The sequence below is a fragment of the Pleurodeles waltl genome, chromosome 3_1, assembly GCF_031143425.1.
Source record: "Pleurodeles waltl isolate 20211129_DDA chromosome 3_1, aPleWal1.hap1.20221129, whole genome shotgun sequence".
Lineage (NCBI taxonomy): Eukaryota > Metazoa > Chordata > Amphibia > Caudata > Salamandridae > Pleurodeles > Pleurodeles waltl.
Window position 1 is genome coordinate 450,021,590 of NC_090440.1, and position 22,633 is coordinate 450,044,222.

Sequence of the window (22,633 nt, forward strand, 5' to 3'; positions counted from 1 at the left end):
ACAATACATGTGGTTTTGTTCTTCAAATTTTATAAAAAACTGAGAAATGCCTTTTTAACTCCTTTTTTAAGATTGATCAATATTAGGCAATGTTGTCATGCATATATATATCTTAAGACAATACCCTCTATTGAAATATGTGGTATTTTAGTAAACTTTTTAAGTTCCATCATTACTGTAAGAAAGCTTTTGACTAGACCAGTGATTTGAACATCAGGGACGACAAATTTATTCTGATTGATTAATTTGCTGTCTCAAATAAATCATAGTAGGTCATACCCAAATGAAAAATAATTGTCTTTGTCGTAGAAAAAGTGGGGAGCTCCCTTTTAAAGTGATAATAATGTGAAACACCATGTATTTATATATAAGTATGTTTTAGATGGTACAAATTGTGTATTTAAAATGTTTTTTGAATTTACGATGAAATAATCAGGTATCGCAATTGCGCATGAATATACAAATGTTTATGTGATGATTTTATATTGATAAAATTGGAAATGTATGTTTGGCTTTTATGATCCTTTGAGTCCGAATAAAGAAAAATTTACTTACTTAATAAATAGAACCTGAACTATGAATGTTGAATGTTTGAATTAAAAATAGTGCCAAAAAGTATAAAGAGCTAATCGGAGGTATCTGGTTGTGTTAGACTAGGTCAAAGTCAAAAGCTAATGACAACTGCCATGGATCCCGGCTCATATGCAGGAAACAGGTGCAACCCATTGGAAGCTTTACCTTCTGAGTTAGAAACTTTTATGGAGAAAAACTGATTATCGACTAGTAGCCAGTGGGGCAACCCGCTACGTGGATGCAAAATGGGGCTCAATGTCAGTGGGTTGCTGAAGAGTGGGATCCCGGTGGAGTTGTCAATGAAAGCGGTAAAGCTCTGAGTGGGTAAATTCCAAAGTCTATGCCCAGGAAGGACTCTATATCAATTTAATGCTGATCATTGTCGATCTTAATTAAGCTCTTTAGGTTTCGACTTGGAAACTTTTTTGGAAGTAGGATCTCCTTCAGCAGGGCAAACCAGCAAGTTTAGGGCAGCTGCTCAATCAACTTTGATGTCTGTGGCTTCTTTGGAAAGCCCATTCTCCATCTGTCCTCCAGGCAGAAAGCTGGCAAATGTTTGTAAGTCCTACTTTTTTTTAGTTTGGGAACAGGAGGTGTACACTCTAACACTAGCCAAGGGACTAGGATGTGGAGGGCACCACTTTGTCATTATGGTCATCCCAACAGAGACCAGTGGCAGGGTCCAGGGCAGGTCCAGTGAGAACTGGTGAACTAGACAGTTGCTGGAGGCTTTTTGCTTCCCGGTAGCTTAAATATTAGGTCAGCCAACAAACCTTTCAAGTCAATTCTAGGGTTCTGAGTTCAAGGAAAGCATCTCCAGTATTCATTCAGGTTTTCCAAACAGCAGGGAGATCCATCCTCTGATTCTTCACAAGCCCAGGATTGTTTCTGATGAGAGGTCTGTGGGATCCACTGTTATGCCCATTGCCATTATGTGGGTGGAGAGCAAGCCTTTGTCTAACCCTTAAATGATTTCGGGTCAGGTCCGCCACTCACACTGAGTTTAGAGACAGCCTGACTAGGGGGACAAAATAGAGATAGGCCTAGGTGTGAGCTTCATCTACCATTGACAAGGTAAGCATCCTTTGATGCACACGAAATAGCTGGGTACAGCCCCCATGCCATCCTGTCAAAGGGGAGATGCCCTCCCCACTCCCAGTGTACTTTGTCCACTGTATGGGAGCAACACACATCTCACCACAGGGAAGCTGTGATAAATTAGGATGTTGGTTGATGAGGGTGTGAGTCCTGTACAAGAAAAGCCACAATCCTTGTCAGGGTGAACCACAAAAGCCACTAAATTAACTGTGCTTAACCCTCTGGTAACTTGAAATAAAAGCAGTCAGGCCTAACTTAGGATAAATGTGCACGGTTTTTGTGCAGCAAATAAACAGTAATAAGTGAAAACACAAGTAAAATGGCACACCAATTTAGTAAAATATATGATAATGTAATACAATATTGGCACCAAAATGTTAAAAGTCCAATCAGTACCACCAGTGCAATTTCAAAGATTTAAGGTAAGTATAGCAATTAAAAGCACAAAGTGCCACTCATGCTTATCTGGTTATGTGAGATCAAGTGAAAGTCAGAAGTTCAGGTTGAATACAAGGGAGCACAGCTGGTTACAGGGAGCAGGTTAATCCAGCTAAAAAAGTTTAGTCAAGCAGGAAGAGTTATGTTTGTCATGGAGGAGGCCGTGATGAGCAGGGTAATTGTTGTGGATAGTCATCGCTGCAGCACGAACAGCAGGCTGGATGTCATGGATAGTTGTCACTGTGGAGTGAAAATGCTGTCAGTCATTGTTGGACCTTCACTTTGATGGCCACCATTGTCTGTGGATGCAGTAACACAACGTGTAGATCTTACATTGTCGGTTGTCACTGGCAGTAGCTGCAGCGTGAAGAGTCAGGTTCACTGAGTTGAGCGTTGGCGGTCAGTGCAGGCAGCAAGGTCTTGAAATGAAAGGGTCCGTCCACATTTTTGAAGAGCCCAAAACTTAAGGATGTCTCCTTTTCTTTAAGGAGAAGCTTAACTGATGGAACAGCAAGGGTTCTGAATTTGGAAAGCACCTTTTGGGGATCAGGAATTCACTCCAGGAGAGGACAGTAAGGCTCAGGCAGGTCCAGTTGCAGGTCCTGTGCAGCAGGTCAGCTGGCCAGTTGTAAGAAGACCTCTGGAGCTTGTTGTAACCCTGGAGTTCAGAACAGGAGGCCAGCTAACTAGCCCTCAGAGTCTCTCAGGTGGCCTGGGCCGAAGGCTGCAGGTCCAGTCTTTGTTTTTAGATAGCAGGAAAGGCCTCAGGTAGCAGAATAATTCTTAAGCAACAGGGTAGACCTTCTGTAGTATCCACAGATTCAGTAGTGTACTGAAGAGTGGGTCTGAGGGTCACCTTTATATACTTTGTGTCTACCTAGAAGTGCAAGAAACTTCTGGAATCTTCCCCTTACAATAGTGTCTGGAATTTCCCACCTGCCTGTCCTGTCCCAGTTTGTCTGCAGGCACAACAGGCTAGAGTGAATTCCTTTGTGTGCGAGCTGAAGCAGTGTCCTTGAAGTGCAATGTGATAGGTGACAGCCCCAACCCTCTCATGAAGTCAAGATAGCCCATCCTGCCAACACCCAGATTTTCTTTTGTGATGCTGTCTGGGTGGTATACCCAAAAGTCAACTGCCAACTGGGCCCAGTGTCATAGTTAAACTCTTGCTCCTAGGAGAGACTGCTGGTTTAGGGATGACAGCACTTTTGATTATAGGCAACTGAGTCACTCCTACAACAAGTCGCAACTGTTGGCCCAACCCTCCTGGCTCACAAGCAATACCTCACCAAAACCCCACACAGTAAAAGGTCATTTCAGGAAGCCTTACACATGGACTCTAGAGTGTGACATCTCAGGGGAGTCATGGTGGAACAGAAGTTACCCTTTTCTCTCATTAGCAACAAGTCTCAGATATACACAAGCAATGAAGGAGATGCAGGGAAGTTTTCAACAGGTTTATTGAAAAGACTGCAATCTACGGTAAAATGTATGAGCTGTAACGATTAGGATAACCAATAACAAAAGAAGCATAAGTGTGAAAATGAAAGTTATGAATACAAAATCCCCCGCCATCTTACAATAAACATGAGATGTAAAATCCCTAAATCCCTAGCATGGAGAACCTAATATCAAACCTAATGAGAGCTAGGTATGATAAACCTAATCTGCCAGTGTCATCTCCATGAGAAGCTTCCCCCATCCCTCATTGCCTTAGAATGAGATCTGTAGGTCAGACTCCATGGTGACACAAGGGCTAAATTCTGCAGTGAGGGTGGCATGCAGTATACATGGCATAGATGGCATCTGGAAGGGATTCCTCTAATAACCTTGCCTGTGTTATATGTATTTATGTAGATCATGTAGGACCCCTGAGACAGGATTATTCCCAAATAATCGATAAGGAGGCAGAATTGTGGCGGCAATTAAGTAAACAGTCCCCAACAAGTATACATTGTGTTCCTGTCACTTGTAAGTGAGAAAGGGACATGATGTGAATGCCTACACACATCACTTGCATCACTTGATTATGATGTTATTAGTGACACCTTCACAGAGAGGCACTAATAATGCAAATCAAAACATTCATTTAACTATAAACAATAGCAGCCATCTTTAAAGAAATAATAAAATAAATTGGCTATAAGAGAGCAAGCTAAGTAGGTTAAAAGTCAGTAGGTGATGGGGCACAAGCCTGCAAGCCAAAAGGCTAAACTAACCTCCTGAGTCCCCAAAAAAAGTTAATTGGATTCACTACACCAGACATGTGACCAAATCAAAAGGCTGCAGGTATCAAATGGTTTGGATAAGAAATGCCAACTTTATAAAAGTAGAATCAAAACTGTGAGTTACATTCTGACTACTAAATTGCAATTCCTTAGACACCAAACATGATTTCCTACCTGCTCCCAAACAAAAGTAATCACTTATTAAATGTATTAAAGTAACCCAATGTTATCCTATGAGAGAGGTAGGCTTTGCAATACTGAAAAACAAATGTGTGAATTTTTCACTACCAAGACATGTGAAACGTAAAGTTACCTGTTCATCTTTTTAATTACACTGCACCCTGTCCTATTGGCTGATTAGGACTTACTCTAGGTGTGACATATATGTTATAAAAAGGAAGGCTTAAACCTGGCAAAAAACACTTTTACATGTTAATTTAAAACTGTACAAACTAGATTCAATGGCAGGCTGGAGACGTGTTTTAAAGGGCTACTTAGTTGTGTGGTGCAGTAAGTGCTGCAGGCCCATTGGTAGCATTTAATTCACAGGCCCGGGGCATATGTTTTGCCACTTTACTAGATAAGAATAAGTAAATTAAATGTGGAAATTCAGTGAAAGCCTATTTTACCATGCTTAAAGAAAAAGCATAAGCACTTTAGCAGTGGTAGCAGTGATAGAGTGTGTAAAGTCCTAAAAGCCAACAAAAATGGATTCAGAAGACAAGAGGGATGGAGGCAAAAGGTTTGGAGGTGACCGGGCAAAGAGGGCCAGGTTCAAAAGAAGCCATCAGAAGTCAGGTGACAGCTGGAAACTGGTAGGAAAGCCTTTTGGTTTTAGGCAGGCAAATGACAGCTATCTCAAAATTTATTTTTAAAAATAACTATATAAAATCTGACTTGAATATTAAGTTGAATGTTAAATTACTATTAAAAACTAGCCCTTGAAACATTTTTCTAGCCGCTACCAAACTGACTGTTAACATGTATTAACTGTTAAAGTAGAAAGTACTGTTAACCTATAGGAGAGCCAGACTTGCCACAGTGAAAAATGACCTTAGAGTTTTTTTCACTGCCAGGGCATGTAAAATATTAAACATACATATCTCACTTTTTAACTACCACGTGCCCTGCTCAATTTATATATATATTAAAAGCTGGAGGTTTGTGCCTGCCAACAAGTTTATTTTGTCAGTTTGAGGTGACAGTTGAAAACTTCGCACCCACACTGCAGTGGCCAGACATGAAACGTGTTTTACTGTGCTACTCTAGTTGACTGCACAATGAGTGCTGCAGCCGTCTATTAGCATTCAATTTTGAGGTGGTACAATATGCAAGAGATATATAAGCACATTAAATGTGGCAATCAGGTTTATAACAATTTTAACTTGTTTGAAACGTATGACACTAAGGGGCATATTTATACTCCGTTTGTGCCGAATGTGCGCCAAAAAGTTTGACGCACTTTCAGCGCAAACGTTGCCCCATATTTAAACCCTGACGCCCGAGCCGGCGCACAAGGAAAATGGCGCTATGTGCGCCAGTTTTTGGAAGCGGCACCCCGCCCTGCGTTAATGACATGCAGGGTAGGCGTTCCCGTCCAAAAACCGACGCACACAGCGGTGCGTCGTATTTATGCTTCAGGGCAAAAATCACTCCCGCGCGGCAGGCGGCGCAAAAAAATGGCGCAAAGCACGAATATCGTGAAATTTTAACGCCTGGGTCAGGGCAGGCGTTAAAATGGGGCAAACACACCTGTACTTAATCAGAACACACAGAACAAACAACAGAGCAGCAGAGCAGCAACAGGGAGACATGGAGGTGCTTTTTCTTCAGTGTGCACGTAGACGCAGAGCCCTGCAGCAACAACAGCAGCTACAACAACAACAGCAGGGACCCCAAAGACAGGGCAGAAGGCAGGAGAGGATATTCCGCCCAGAACAACCCTGCATGGCCTCAGGGAACGGGACATCATCCAGAGGTACCAGTTGAACTGGCAGGCCATTCAGCAGCTGCTGACAAATATTGAACAGCAATTGGCCCCCACTTTAGTGACTCCACGCACTATCCCAACAGAAACAAAGCTGCTTACCGTACTTCACCTGCTGGCAAGTGGCTCCTTTCAGACAACTGGTGCCCTGGTTGGTGGAATATCACAACCCTCATTCTCCGCCTTTTTACCCAAAGTACTGGATGCCATCATTCGCCTGACACCCCGCCACATCTGCTTCCCTAACACAGTGCAGAAGCAGCAGGAAACTAAACAGGGGTTCTACGCCATCAGTGGCTTTCCGCACGTCCTTGGTGCAATCGACTGCACACACGTACGCCTTGTGCCAAGTGCTGCGAGTGAACACCTCTACCGCAACAGGAAGCACACACATTCAATCAACGTGCAGGCCATAGTCGATCACCAAGGACTGATCACCAACATTGTGGCTAAATATCGTGGGAGTGTACATGACGCATTCATCTTCCGTCACTGCACCATCAACCAACACTTCCAGGATGGACGGTATGGCAATGGACTACTTGTTGGTAAGGACAAAAAACAAACTCATATGCACACTGCACAGAAACCCTCTAGGATAAACAACACATACACCACAATAGCAACACCTAGACAGGAACACACTGAGGTACTCACATCACTAGCCATGTTTCACAAGTCACCATTGAACCTCTCACACATTGGAATTTACTCTACAGCTTAGTGTGAAGACATTAATGACTGTGGTTGCCTAAATGTCACCTTGCAAATTTGAAGGCTCACAATCACCTGTACACTAATACAATGCATAAGTTTAAAGGGATGGGATGGCCTGGGTATGTTCATATGAACGTTTCTAATACACTTTCATGTTTCAACTCTGCATGGAACTATCATCACACCCCCAGTGAGGACACACGGACACCTGTATCACAAGTCACAATGCAAGGGAGGGCACACTGTACTGGAGAAACCAATACATCCTGCTGACAAACAGTTAGCCAACAAACACTTGCTCAGCCAAGGAAAAAAAACAATGCCAAAGTTTTCACCAACAACCATAGGTTGTCACATTAGTACACAAAATAGTCACAGACAACACAACACAACTACTGCCATCAAAGATACGTACAACAGTGCCTCCTACATCTAATTGATACCATTCTGCGTTTCTCTTTCAGCTGATCAGGGGTATGGCATCCAGCCTTGGATAATGACACCATATGGGAACCCAAATACTGCTGCTGGGCGGGCATACAATGACGCCCACAAGAGGACACGCAGCATTGTGGAGTGGACCTTTGGGATCCCAAAGTCAAGGTTCCGCTGCCTTGACAACGCTGGCGGTAGCCTACTCTATTCCCCAGAGATGGTCTGTAAGATCATACTCACTTGTGCCATATTACACAATATTTGTGTAAAAAGGAACATTCCCCTCCTTGAACCGGACCAAGACATGCCTGAGGATGACGAAGAGGAGGATGCTGGCCTGCAACAGGAGGGGGAACAACCTAACACGGGAGCAGGAGTGCGTAGGCGCCAACAGCTTGTCAACAATTTTTTTTCATAATTTATTATAATCACTTGTATTCCACACTTGTAAATAAACACAGATAAGAGACACCACATCATGCTTTGGCCTATTCATTTCTGACCACCTTTATTTTGAAATTGCTGAAGATGAATGTCGTCTCATTGAGCAAGAATGCTATAACATTCATCACACCAAAAAAAAACATCACAAATGTATGCACAGAGGGTAGGATGTGACATGATACATTACCATACACAGAGCCCAACAGGAGTACAAATGTGGCAATTACACATGCCGGATCCAAACAACTGAAACAGTCTCTCATCCAGCCCAAAATTGGAGATCATTTGAAAGTCACATCACACGTGTTCAGAGACAGGGTGGGACCATCCATGTGTACGTGACCATGTCATCAATGGCTTCTCTCAAGTGTGTGATATGAGCAATACACAATTGGTACAACATCAGCTGCCACTAACTCAGGAGGAGACCTTGAAGTCACAGTTTCAACATACACCCAGACAGGTGATAGTGGATCCACATTCCCACACACATGTACACATATGTCATACAATCAACCTAATATTTGAAAGTAGACCATCACAGTTGTGTCCCAGTTTGAACCTAGCAGGAAGATTGTAACATGCCACTAAACCAGTTAATGCAGAAAGGGACACAGACAACAAAAAAATTATTCTCATTATCACATCGGGAACGCTGAGAGTCTTGCAAACATAGTCATTTGAAAATGGTATGCAAGTTTGCTCCAATTCATCATTACTGCAAACGTCAAATGGGCTAATGAGATGAATGAATGGTCAACAGTCATTCATACCATATGGCCTTACATTAGCCTGCTGCTGCAGGTTTGCCATGATATAATAAATATACTCCATGGATACAGTAGCTATTCTGGATGGTCAAATCCTAGGGTGCTGGGGGCCTAAGTCCACCTCTACCGCCCCCAAAACATACAAGAATCATGTACTTGTGAACTAAACACATGCATAAGGCACATGTGTGGCCTACATGTCATAAGTCCAACACAAATCTGAAACAAAAAATCATAATGGGACATGGTTAGCCCCATAAAAACTGTAAGTGACTCTTCCACTCCCTGTTAGGACTACAGATAAAAGCATCACCATCCTAATTGTGGACACATTTTGGAGAAGGAATACATCATGGTACCCATCCATCATTTCAAAATAGCCATCAGCAATTAACCCAAATATGTTGACAAATATGGTCAATACATTAGTTAACGTATCCAAAACATTACAGTGTGAATGCCTTCTATACATAAAACAACGGACATGTGTCATATCCAAACACAAATGTGTATCACATCGCACCGTTTGACCATGACAAATCACCTTTCCAAAGGTAAAAACATGAAGACATAAGGAAAAATTTGCTCCATATTCTACGCATACAGCATGGGCGTCATAATTTGTTCACGTACATGAGTGCACACATGCAGAGTCAAATACGAATGTATCCAAAAGTGTCTTAATATTTCGCCTTCAGAGTATAATTTACATCATCAATTTTTTGGACTCTGCATCATGTGCACTACTGTACGTGGAAAAAAAATGACGCCCATGATGTATGCGTGGTAAAATTGACGCTACATGGACAATATGTTGGTCATCTCATGTACATTAAAAAATATTAATATTCATATCATATTTTTTGACTCCGCATCATGTGCACTACTGTACGTGAAAAAAAAATGACGCCCATGATGTATGCGTGGTAAAATTGACGCTACATGGACAATATGTTGGTCATCTCATGTACATTAAAAAATATTAATATTCATATCATATTTTTTGACTCCACATCATGTGCACTACTGTACGTGGAAAAAAAATGACGCCCATGATGTATGCGTGGTAAAATTGACGCTACATGGACAATATGTTGGTCATCTCATGTACATTAAAAAATATTAATATTCATATCATATTTTTTGACTCCGCATCATGTGCACTACTGTACGTGGAAAAAAAATGACGCCCATGATGTATGCGTGGTAAAATTGACGCTACATGGACAATATGTTGGTCATCTCATGTACATTAAAAAATATTAATATTCATATCATATTTTTTGACTCCGCATCATGTGCACTACTGTACGTGGAAAAAAAATGACGCCCATGATGTATGCGTGGTAAAATTGACGCTACATGGACAATATGTTGGTCATCTCATGTACAATAATAAATATTCATATTCATATCATATTTTTTGACTCGGCATCATGTGCAATGTAATGCGTCAAAAAAAAATGACGCACAATTGTGTATGCGTGAAAATATGACGCATAACGGGAAAATAAAAACGGCGGCCATTTTATGCAGGAAGTGATGTAATAGGATATCCTGTTTACCAAATCTGTACTGGGAGTTAACTTTCACTTTCACTTTGCAGTCTCAGATTTATCTAGACTGTGTGGTTGTGTGAAAGGTGTTGTCCTGTGTTTTACTGCTTTTGTGTCCTGTGTCCCTTGTATTTTGTCTTTTTGTCAATCTATTCTTGTTGTATAACATTGTCTCTGTCTGTTTAGTCTTGTTTTGTCTATTCCTGTGATAGTTTGTATTGTCTGTGGGAGTCTGTTGTGGGTAGCATAGTTTGGGGGGTTAGTTGGGCTATTTTTCTACTTTTTCTTTTTCTTTCACACCTCTACCTTTCCCCATTTCCCACTTTTACTTTAATATTTCATTTGTCCATTTTTAGAGCTCTAAATATGTCAGGTAGGCCTCGCCTGTCCAGGATGGGTGAAGATGAATTGGGGGGATTCATATGGCTAGTTAGCCATTTCCTCCCACTGATGATGGAGGCTGGGGGCCGTGTGATACAGGGGTATCACACGGAGGCTAGGAAAATCCGGTGGGAGAAGGTGCGCCATCACCTGGTCCGGGTATACGGGAGCATGCGAAATGTCCATCAACTCAAGCACCGCTGGGCAGATCTGATCACCAGGGAACAGGACCTGCTGGACCACCTGGGACTCCGGATTGGTGGCCATGTTGGTGAGTACAAATCAATTACATGGGAAAATTAGAAATCTGTGTGGGAACATGTGATGATTGTTACCCAATCTGCTAAATAGGTAGCAGACTGTGTGTAATGCTAGGTAAACCTAGGCCCGTGTTTATACACATATCCCCATTTTTGCAAAACATTTTCACGCAAGAACAGCAGAAAATTGCAACTTCTATCTGTATTTTGCTAAGTAGCCCCCTCTCTGCGTAACAAAATTATGCAAATGATGCGCTACAAAGGTATACATATGTGCTCTAATGTGTATTTGTTGCAGAATGTGTATGAAGACCAATGCTACCAGTCCGATGGCTCATTTTTGCAACACATACCAGATGCCTGTAGCTGTATGTAATGTAGTGTTGCATTTGTGTCAGAAAAGCAACACGTGAACGGCTCTATTTGTACTCTACTGGTCATAATGGCCAGTGAGTAAGTCATGTTGAAACAACATACCTACATATGTAGACGCCATAGCTAGACAGAAAATTAGATACCCATGATGATGCTATACATGTGTGTTGGCTTCACGTCACATGAAGTTAGTTATGTTGTCCACACATATGTCACATGTGTGTGTGGTTGCTGTGTGTTGAACATGTCCACCTAGCCTGTTTGATTGTGAGGGGTCATGCAGTTCTCATGGAACCAGTTTTGGAATGTCTCTCTGGGATGCACATGCTGAGATGTATGGATAACATTATTGGTGGGGCATACTAATGGAGGATTAACTTGGCCGACACATGACTGTCCTGGCCACTGCATGTGTGTAGTAGGGTGTGTCACTGTAGCAGGAGACTCATCCAATGATAATGTTGAATACAAAGTCATCCATGCAGTATGAGCATGTCTGAAAGTCTATCATTACCATGTCATATTCACACAGTGTCATTGTAACTGAAATTATTTGTCAGTTCACCCAGTCTGAGTATATTCTTCCTTTCATGCTTTACAGGTGGACCAGCCCCGTACACCGGGGGAGAGGTGGCACATTTTGACGACCCTGATACCTACAGTGAGTGTCGCCTGAGTGCCATTTTCATTGTTTGGTAAAGAAGCATGATGGATTACTGTGTGTTCAAGAGAATTCATGATTTGATGCGCTCGCCGTTCATTGGCATTGTTGTTTTAGTGTGATATCAAATAGGACTTCTGTTTCTGTAAAGCAATACCTAGCCATCTCTCAGTTTGAGGGTCTGTAGTTCATTCCAGTTGTGCGGCAATGGGGAATGGTATGACTCATTTGGAATACACTGGTCAATGTTAGACTTGGTCAGGGACTTGCCATGAACTGAGTCTGCATATCAGACTGACAGTCTCCCAGATAGCTTAGGCACATGGCTTTGATGACAAGTGCTTCTTCCTAGTTGAGGATGGACTGAGTACACTGTAGGTCGGATCTTCCGGGGGCATGTACTTCCACAAGGTGAACTAGAAGTGTGTGTGACTTGAGTGCAATGGCCTAGGTGTTCTGTGGAATCATCAGAATGGGTGTTCTACCTCCTCTGTGTGTGTTGTAAAACATGCCTCACTGATAGTATGTCATGTTGGCCTAAGTCATATCATTTTGACATGTGTGGACCTGGGATGTGACAATGTTTGGCTGACTACAACGTGTTGCTAGCCCTTCATAGGTGTTGTGTGTGAAGGCACATACTTGTGGAACTTTCTAAACACTCCTGGGTGTGCATTGAACATGGGATTGTTGGTTGTTCTTCCCACACCACCCACAAAGACTGGGATGTTACTGTGAAACAGGGTACCTAGGACTGTAGCAACCAGTATGTTACACGTACTTGACACCTTTTGTGACTTGAGTGAGTACCTAGGGCCAGATGTAGCAAAATGTCTACACGTTGCAAATGGCATAAATTTCTGTTTGTGAGTTGCAAACGTCTGTTTCCGATTCCAAATTGTTATTGGTGGTCATGAACATATTAGCAAAATGCTTTTCAAATTTGCAAAATATTAAGGGGTTTACCAGACCTACTTGCAACTCACAGTGGTAGGCAATCCCATTTGCAACCGAGTACGTGGTTGCAAAGTGAGTCGCTGTTATCATCCACTTGAAGTGGATGGTAACCCACTTGCTAACTGGAAGGGGTCCCCATTGTAACCCTTCACCTTTGTGAGTGGACCAAAATAATCCTGCACAAAACAGCCAGTGGTCTAAGGGACCACTAATTACCGTGAAATGATCCAAGATTGAATTTGTTGTGATTTTTAACTAATTGCAGCTCATTTTCCTTTCAGGTAAACGGCCTACACTTGGGGAAAAATAACCTGCTTTATTTAAAAGCAGTCACGTCCATGGAGGTCTGCTGTTCCCAGCAGGCCTCCATCCCCGTGAGTGCCCATAGTCGCTAAGGTGGCGCAACTTGGAACGCACATCATTGATGTTCATGAGGTGGGTCTTAGGGACACCATAGCGACTCGCAGACGGTGTCAGAGACACCGTTCTGCATTGCAAATTGCTAGTTGCATTTTCCAAATTCCTACATCTGGCCCCTAGTGTGGACATATGATTCTGGGCCAGGGGTTCAATCTTAGCACACAACTAATTCCAAATGCCATTGAGTGAGGAGTGTGATTGTTATCACATAGAATGACATATGTAGTGAAGTCAGTATGCGGAAGAGGTGGTGCCATAATGTCAAATGCCTTAGGTATGATTTGGATGAGTAGTTTAGGGTGATGTCATACATCATGTAGAGACATGGATATGCTAGGTGTGATATGCCCTTATGTATGCATGCTTCACATGTACTTCCTCTGAGCCTTTCCGTGAACTATGTTGTAACAATTGCTGCAACCAATACATTTCTAGTAATGGACAAATGACCCATTGTGGTATTCCACCCACTGCAAATCCAAAGCTAAATATTTGCCTTTTCTCTTCACAGCTGCAAACCTGAGTGCCGCTGATCGCAACCATTTTGAGCGCCGTGCGATGAGATACAGGCACATCCTGCAGGTGCAGTGTGGGTATCGGAGGATGGCCCGCAAGTACCATTCAGATCGGGTCTCTGGGGTGTGGTGGGCCATACCACAGGCTCCCCCAACGGTGCCACCAACAACCACCGACACTACATCCACCAGGTCTGCCCAAGTGGACCCAGCAACGGACCAAGCATCTTCCTCCAGACCTGGACCCAGCCGTGTGGTGGGAGCAGGACTGTCCCGTGGCCACACAACTCCTGCCACAACATCCACCTCCACCGGCACGCAAACCAGCACTGACCCTCCTATCGACCCAGCGGCCTTCCAGGCATTGTCCCAAAAACTGGACAAGTTGATTAGAAAGGTAGACAACCTGACGGAGGACATGAATGAGGTCAAAAAGAAGGTGCGCTCCATCAGGCGCACACTACGGAGGGCAAATCTGTAGTACGTTTGCCCTCCTGAACTTTTACCCCTCCCCTCTCACCTCTTTCCTATTTTATACTGTTGGTTGGGTTTGGGGGGTTAGTTATAGGATAAGTGTAGGTAATTAGCTTAGTTAGTGTTAGGTAAGAGGGTGGGGGGTCCTTATTATTTCTATCTTCTATTTTTGTGTGGGTGGGTGGGTGGGGGGCAATGTTGGGATTCCTGTTTAAATAAATAAAAAAATAAAAAAACACAAAAAAATACTAAAAAAAATATATGTTTGTTTAGGATAGTATAGTATGTGTGTAGGTTAGTAAGTGTTGTCCTGCATGTGTCTTGTCTCATAATGGTGGGTGGGGGGTTGATGTTTAGATTGTTTCGTTACATGTGTAGAGTAAGTTTAGCTTAGGTTAGTTAGGGACAGTTGTGGGTTAGTAGTAGTCAGGTTAGATTAGTGTAGGTTTACCTTTCCCTTAGTTGCCTCTTTTATTACTTCTTCGAAATAAAAATTTAGTTAACCCTTTACATGATGCGTTAGGTGCTACATTATCATGGCCTTGACATCAGTGTAGCAGAATGTTTTAGTATGACATTTGTGTCCTATGCTCGCTATCCCCAGGCTATTGAGGTTTAACATGCCAGCTACCCATGTGCTAACTTGGTAAGTATCCACCATGTGGGAGACAAACCATTGGTAGTGTGCATTGATCATCAAGGTTTTGGGTTGGCATGTATCCTACTTCACAAAGAGTGCTTCCAGACTTGTTATTGTAGGTAAATAGATAGGTCGGACAGCAGTGTGAAGTTCAGGGAGATCTTTGTAGATGAGGATTTGTTCACACTCTTGTCTTGTTGCTGTCATTGCTGACCTACATCATGTGTGTACTGATTCAGCATGACTTTCCTTCATGGAAGTATACGCCGTAAGGGTGATTGATGCAGTGTAATTTGTTTATGATTCCTTACATTTTACAGCATTAATTCTAATTTTAGTATAGCATGGTGACTACATTTCTCAGCCACCATTAGTTGTCTAGAATAGCTATAGATGGTGCATCATTCTGTCCAACACAGCATGATTGTGTGTGCTTAGTCCCTTCATCAGTTATTTTCCTCAGTATAGTAAGGCTATGATGCAATCCTGGCCGATGCACAGATGTTTCAGTATACATGAAATCAGGACAGTAGTATAGAGAATCTACATGGTTGCCACACAGCCACTTTGGAGTTATGTACTGCACATTTGAAGTGTGAAATAACACAGAGACACAATAGGTGTGCAAGTGATATTTATTTATAGGTGGTGTAGTGCAAAATGTCCATTCACAATGTTAGCTGAGTCCATTCTGGTGCATTCTTACATGGTGATCCTACAGACGGGGTGTGGATGATGCTCCTGACATACTGGGGTGATGTCACACACAGTGCAGAGGAACAGGAATTGCCAAATAGTAGGAGAGAGACATTCACTGGCAATAGGGACAAGTCATACAGTGGATTGCCGAACAGTCATTGAGTGTAGTTGTAGTGAGACTGGCATGTGTCAAAACGTAGGACCTTGGTCAGAGTAGGCCATGGTGCAGGGACTAGGGCTTCCGGGTACTCTTGCGTGTGACTGTAATCTGTTCCATGTCTTCTTCTTCTGATGTGTGTGTTGCCTGGTGTGTCCTTGTTGTTGTTGGTTGTGAAGGGGCAACACACACCTCAGTGTTAGAAGACATGGAGGCAGACATCCCGGGGGCTGCTCCCTGTCGAGTAATGAAGGGCAGTACTGCAGCAAGGAGGGCCTGCTGGTTTTTCAGAATGGCAGCCACATCACGATGGTAGGCAGCCAGGTCGGCCCTGAGGGGTTCTAAGTTGCATTCGTGCACACGTTGACTGGCTTGCAGTTGGAGTTGTTGTGTCAACTGGATGACAGCTGTGCAGATTTCCTTCTGTGTTTTTAAAAGTTCCTCCAAGAGCGATGTTCGTGCTTGCATTGCAGCTGCCTGATCTGCAGTTGACAACATGCACGAACGCACCCCCTCAAGGCTGGCTGCCATAGTTTGCATCCCCACCCGCACCTCCTTGGCCAGCTCCCGCTGGACCCCAACGACTGTTCTTTCAAAGCTGGTGCCAGTGTCGTCAGAGTCCTCAGCTGTGTTGGAGCTGGCAGGTCTTACAATTGGGGTGGTGGGTGGTTCTCCTGTGGTGGCTGCTTCTTCTGTGCTCCTCCTTCTGACTGAAGGTGGGGTTTGGAGGCTTTCAAGGACCATTTGAATGGTCTCTTGTGGGAGGTTGATGGTCTCGTCATCCATGTCATCAGGGAACTCATGGACAGGCAGATCGGCAGGAGATCCGTGTTCCTCTGCAATGAAACAGGGTACAATTTGTGTGTCTGTGTTGTGACAATTTTGCACTAAGATACAAGCCTTTGGATGCCTTAACTTTGTACTCTGTGTTTGTCTTGGTATCTGCTGTCCGTCATAGGGCATTGTTGTAGGCCTATGGCCCACCTGTGTGTCACATGTATGATATGGAGCTGTCAGACATGTCTGCCAGGTCGCCTCTAGGTGTTGCTTTGTAATAATTTAGGAATAGGCTTTTTTTTTTCCTACTTCTCCCTCGGTGTTTAACTATTGTTATGGAGGGACATTTTGTGGGGTGGGCTCTCATTATCCTACATGTGATTCTTGGCTTTCTAAGCAGCAGGATAGCTAATGGTGTGGGGGACTAAGTCTGACCCACTTGTAAATAACTCTGTCACCCAGATATTTCATTTTGCTCAGACTAACTAGCAGTGCCTCTGGTCTCCCACAGCAAAGGAATGTTTAGACATCCGAGCGCATGACATCTTTGGAACTTCTCAGGTAAGTCGTGGTCACTCAGATCCTACACAATTATGTCTTTTCCGGTATGTTCCCATACACAAATGACAAAGACAGTATTTGTTTAATATGAAGTTTCATTGTACAACTGACTTGTAGAAATTTAGGTGTGAGCCCTAATAACCCAAACAATACACACTGTTAGAATTTAAATAGTCCGCAGGAGAGTAATACATTAGTACACAGCTATCATGGTGCCTAACAGTTTCTACTCTCCCTCTGCTTGTTCTATGTATAGCACAGCATGTTAAGTTTGGAGCTTGCCTGTCTGAATCACAGGGGAGACATCATCCCTCATATCAGAGGAATGGGCTGTGATCTGGTTGTGCATCAGCAGCAAGGCAGGCAGCATCTAGTTGTGATTTTCTGTTTGGAAACTCCCTCTTGCGTGTCTTGGGACAAGGAAGTGATTTTAAAAGTCATATGTCATGGTGATGACAATGTTTCCCTACGCAGGAATGCCAAACATTAACCCCTACCACATCTATCGGCAACGTACCAGACTGTATCCTTGACTGGGGCACAGAGTGAATATGTTCTGGCAAACTCCAGTGCAGAAGTAGGCAAAACAGTGTGATTTGACTAATTGACCACACCTTAAGACTGGCCATTTGCTACATTAACTGATAGGAAGGGCAATGAGAATCATTTAGTGCAAAGTGCTCTGAGGCTCTTAGATGTGAGCAAATGAGTATAAGTACATTCAGGGTAAGATGCACAAAGGCCTAAAGCCTGAAGCTAATGCGCAATGTATACGTTTCACTTGCCACAATACACTTTGACTGACTGTGGGTGTTGTGACTGCCCTGCCAGCACACTTGCCTCTCAGGCCCTGCCCCATACACTTTTTATTCACATTGCATGAACTGTACATGTTACGTGGCATTACCTATGCATGTCAATGTTAGGATGTGGTATGGATGTAAACATTGCTGATGTTTGAAGATGATGTTGGGTCATGTGTGTCTTACTGGATTGGCCTGTTTATCGTATGAATGTCCTATTTGTTTGTCAGACTGTGCAGGTGTGTTTCAGTGACCAGTTGCCTGTGTCCCCTCCTCAATGTTGTTGTATGAGCAGTATGACATTAGTGATGTAGCCTTGTTAGCCAGGCACGTGAGGGATCCTGACGTATGCAGCATGTGTGTGTCGTTAGTGCTGTGTGGCTCCTATTGCTGGTTACTTAGGCTTATGTATGTGTCAGGTATGGACATTCGGCATTTGAGTGTACTGGTACCTTTGTCTTATTTCTAGGAGTAGTTGCGGATGTCATCCTCACCCCCTAATTTAGGTATGTATGTTCCAGGGGGGGGGGATTCCTGCCATTTGGTACTATAGCTGCACAGAGATGAGAGGTGTTATTGTCAACTGTTGTGGCAGTTACATTGCAGTTGTTGTTTTTGCTACTGCATTACAGATAGGGACCTAGTTGATGTATATTAGATTTTGCAATACAAGTGCCTGGATGTGGATTTGAGGTAGTGGCCTTCCCACCTGTCACTGCTTTCCCTTGGCTCTCTTGTTGTAATTACAGGATGTCCCCATGGGACTGTTGTTGTTGCTGTATTTTGTCGTGCCCCAGCTTCGGTCAGTACTGGGCATGCCCCCCTGCCGTGCCCCTTTACCCATGCCACTTCATATATGTGCTAACTTACATGCATTGTGTAGTAGGTATCCCCCCCCTGCTTACAGTCCCCATTATTGCATTTTAATTCCCCATGCGACTTACCCTGCATGTGCGTTGTGTCGTGGTAGTCTGCGCTGTCCAGTCCTTGAATCCCTGTGACGATCTCCTCCGGGATGACGGCTGCGACCATCTCCTCCATGTGGTCCAGGGCCTCCTGTTGTGCTGGACTCCCCCCTCCAGTCTGCATTGCTGCCTTCCTGTTCCTGGCCATTTTCTCTTTTGTCCTACATTTGCAGTCATGCCAGCGTTTCTTACACTCAGTGACTGTGCGGCGTTCTTCAGCCACACTGTTGATCTTGTCCACTATTTGTTTCCAGATGGCCTCTCTCCTACTGAGTGGCAATTTTGAGGAGATGAAAAGTTGGTGCTGGTGTTCCGTCACCTCTTTCACCAGGATTTCCTGCTCCTCTTCACTGAAGCGACACTTTTTTTTATTTTTTTAAATGTCCTGGTTCCTGTATGGATCCTCCTGGCTGGTTCCTGGTCTGCTCTCATCCTCCTGGGGTCTGTTGGGGCATCTGGGATCCATTTTGGCTCTCCTCTGCTGAAAGGGCAGTTTTCGCGCAAAAATGTAACGCAATAGCGCGAAAAAAAACAGCGTTTTCACAATTGCGCTGTCGTAAATCGACCCACAGTGATGTGCGTCGCATTTACGTTGGTTTCCTTTACGACAGACCGACGCTGTGTGCGTCACGAAATAATGACTCCCACCTGTTGGTTGCGCCGCCGTACGTCAAAGTATAAATTTGACGCCCGCATGGCGCTTCAAAATGGCGTTAGACGGCGCAAATTTTTTTGACGCAAAACTGTGTTTGTGCAGTTTTGCGTCAAAAAGTATAAATATGGGCCTAAACACTTTACCACAGGTTAGCATGGGTAAAGTACACAGAGTCCTATGGGCAACGAAAACTGGTTATGCAGCAGAAGGCAAAACTGTGGGGGAATACCACACAAAAGATGGTCATTTACAACATGAGGGAAAGCAGAGCACATGCCTGGGATGTCTTTAGAGATGCTTATCCTCTGTTCACGGTGAGGGCTGCCTGATCAGGACACCCATGAGCAGTTGTCAACAATATAACTATGCATGTATAATTGTGTACTGATGTTTCCCCTCATCAACATTGATGAGAGTTTCTTCTGCTTTAGTCACCTGCAGTCCACACTAGTGGCTTCTAGGCTATTACTTCATCACAGGAACAAGGCATTTCAATCTACCCACTCTATGCCCAGCACTGCCAGACACCTAGCAAGCTCAAATTGTGCCTGGACTATACAGTCTTGTTCTCATGAGCGGTGCCCCATGAAATTCTCAAGGGCAGTGTCTGCAGGTCCTTGATTTGTGTCAGTGAAGATTTAAGATGGGAGAAATAAAGAGTCCCTCAGTCACTATCACTGACCTAAAAAAAGTTATTAGGGATCGTAGTGTGTATGTTTTCCTGGCACCCCATCTATACCCAATGACTGCACAAAACCGGCAACCAAGGTCCCGCACTTCAGTCAGTCAGCTTTGTCCTAATCCAAAGAAATCAATGGATGTGTTGTTTTAGCACAAAGTACCAGGTATGTGTCAAAAATAAAGCCACACGGGCTGGCAATGTGTGAATTTCACTGGTGCTGCAATGATTTTTCAGGCACGGTGCAGGCGCTGCATAACATTTTCAGCCGATCGGCTCCAGTGCATGGATTTTTAATGTGGGTTTCCCAGCATCTCCTTTCTAGGACCTTGTGATTAGATTTGGCACCACTTGGCAGGGTAGTGATCTCAGCAAGTGAGCCCCTGTGCTGGCAGATGAAGTCTTTGATAGTCCTGAGACTTCAGAATAGGGAGCAGGCTCAGTCGATGCCCTTAGAGAAACTTCACAAACAGGATTTCAGAAAGCAAAACCCATTCCTATCCCTCTTAAGGCAGAAGCAGCAGGCCAGCACAACAAAGCAACAGGCAGAGTGGCAGGCCTTCCTCAAGCATCAAGCTCTTCTCCTTGGCAGAGGCTCCTCTTGATTCAGATGTAATCTGAAGTTGTGGGGTCAGGAGTCCAATACTTATACTTATTGAAGTAGGCAATCTTCAAAGGAAAGTCTTTGTAGTGCACAATACCCTGCCTCTTCCTTGCTCTGCCCCACCCACACTCTAGGGGGTTGGAGACTTTGTGAATGGACAGTCACAGCCCTATTCAGAAGAAGTTGTCAGCTCCTCCCTCCACTCTAGCCCAGGAAGACTCATCAGGACATTCAGGACACACCTCAGCTCGATTTGTGTGACTGTTTAGAGTAACTTCACACACAACCCAGCTGTCAGTCTGAATTAGACATGTATTTAGTAGCCACGCAGGAGCCGCAGAATGATCAGTTAGGAAAATGCCCACTTTCTAAAAGTGGCATTTTCATACTTGCAATCTAAAAACAACTTCACCAAAAGATGTATTTTTAAATTGTGAGTTCAGACACCCCAAACTCCACATCTCAATCCACTCTCAATGGGAAACTGCACTTAAAAGATATTTCAAGGCAATCCCCATGTTACCCTATGGGAGAGACAGGCATTGCAATAGTGAAAACCAAATTTAGTAGTATTTTACTATCGGGACATGTAAAACACACCAATACATGTCCTACCTTTTAAATACACTTCACCCTACCCATGGGGCTAACTAGGGACTAACTTAGGAGTGACTTACATGTAGTAAAAGGGAAGATTTGGGCCTGGCAACTAGGTACACTTGCCAGGTTGAGCTGCTGGTTTAGAACTGCACACACAGACACGGCTGTGGATGGTCCGAGACATGTTTACAGGGCTCCTCATGTGGGTGGCACAATCAGTGCTGCTGGCCCAATAGTAGAATTTGATTTACAGGTCCTGGGTACCTCTAGTACACTTTGCTATGGACGTAATGGTAAATCAGACATGCCAGTCATGGATAAACCGCTCACCAATGCAATTTAGACAAATAGAATATGCACCTAATCACTGGTTAGCAGTGGTAAAGTGTCCAGAGTCCTAGAACCAACAAAACAGGTCAGGAAAACTAGGAGGAAGGAGGCAAAATGGTTGGGAATAACCCTTCCCAAAGGGCTAGGTGCAACACTGTCTATGACTTCCCAGAGCAAAATGGCAATCCTACATATGTTATGTAAATGGACGCTGCTGGATATCTGGCAGCTCCAAGGGAGTTCACATGGTCATTCATTCATGGGAACCATTCTCTTGGGATCATTGATAAGACCCTTCTCTGTTTTCCCTGCTCTGTAAATCTACAATTTGGGTACACTATTCTGAAGCCTATGGGCATTCTATCTGTATACACGCAGATGAGGCATTCCAACTTTGTGCAGGCAGAAACTGTTTGGCTGGCACCATAAGGGTCTAACCAGTGTCACTGTTTTGTACTATTTTAGGTACAAATCTGAGAAGTTAAGAAGAGAGTAATAATTAGGGTGGAGTCATCTGCATTCATGTTTTTCTATGGAAGAAGAAAAGTGTCTTTGTTTCCTGAAATGGTTGCAAAGTTTGGCAGATTAGAAGGAGGTACTGAATAATGGTTAGTGACAATTTGTAAATAATGGCTGCCACAAAAATACCAGATGATTGTGGGAATTCTGTGATGGCTCCAGTACCTGGAGCGACAGTCAACTAATATATAATATTAATCTGATAAGATGCAGGTCAAAACGATTAAAATGCAATAAGTAGATGTTGAGATCTCACTGTAAAAGTGATATAAAGGGGGTTATTCTAACTTTGGAGGAGGTGTTAATCCGTCCCAAAAGTGACGGAAAAGTGACGGATTTACCACCAGCCGTATTA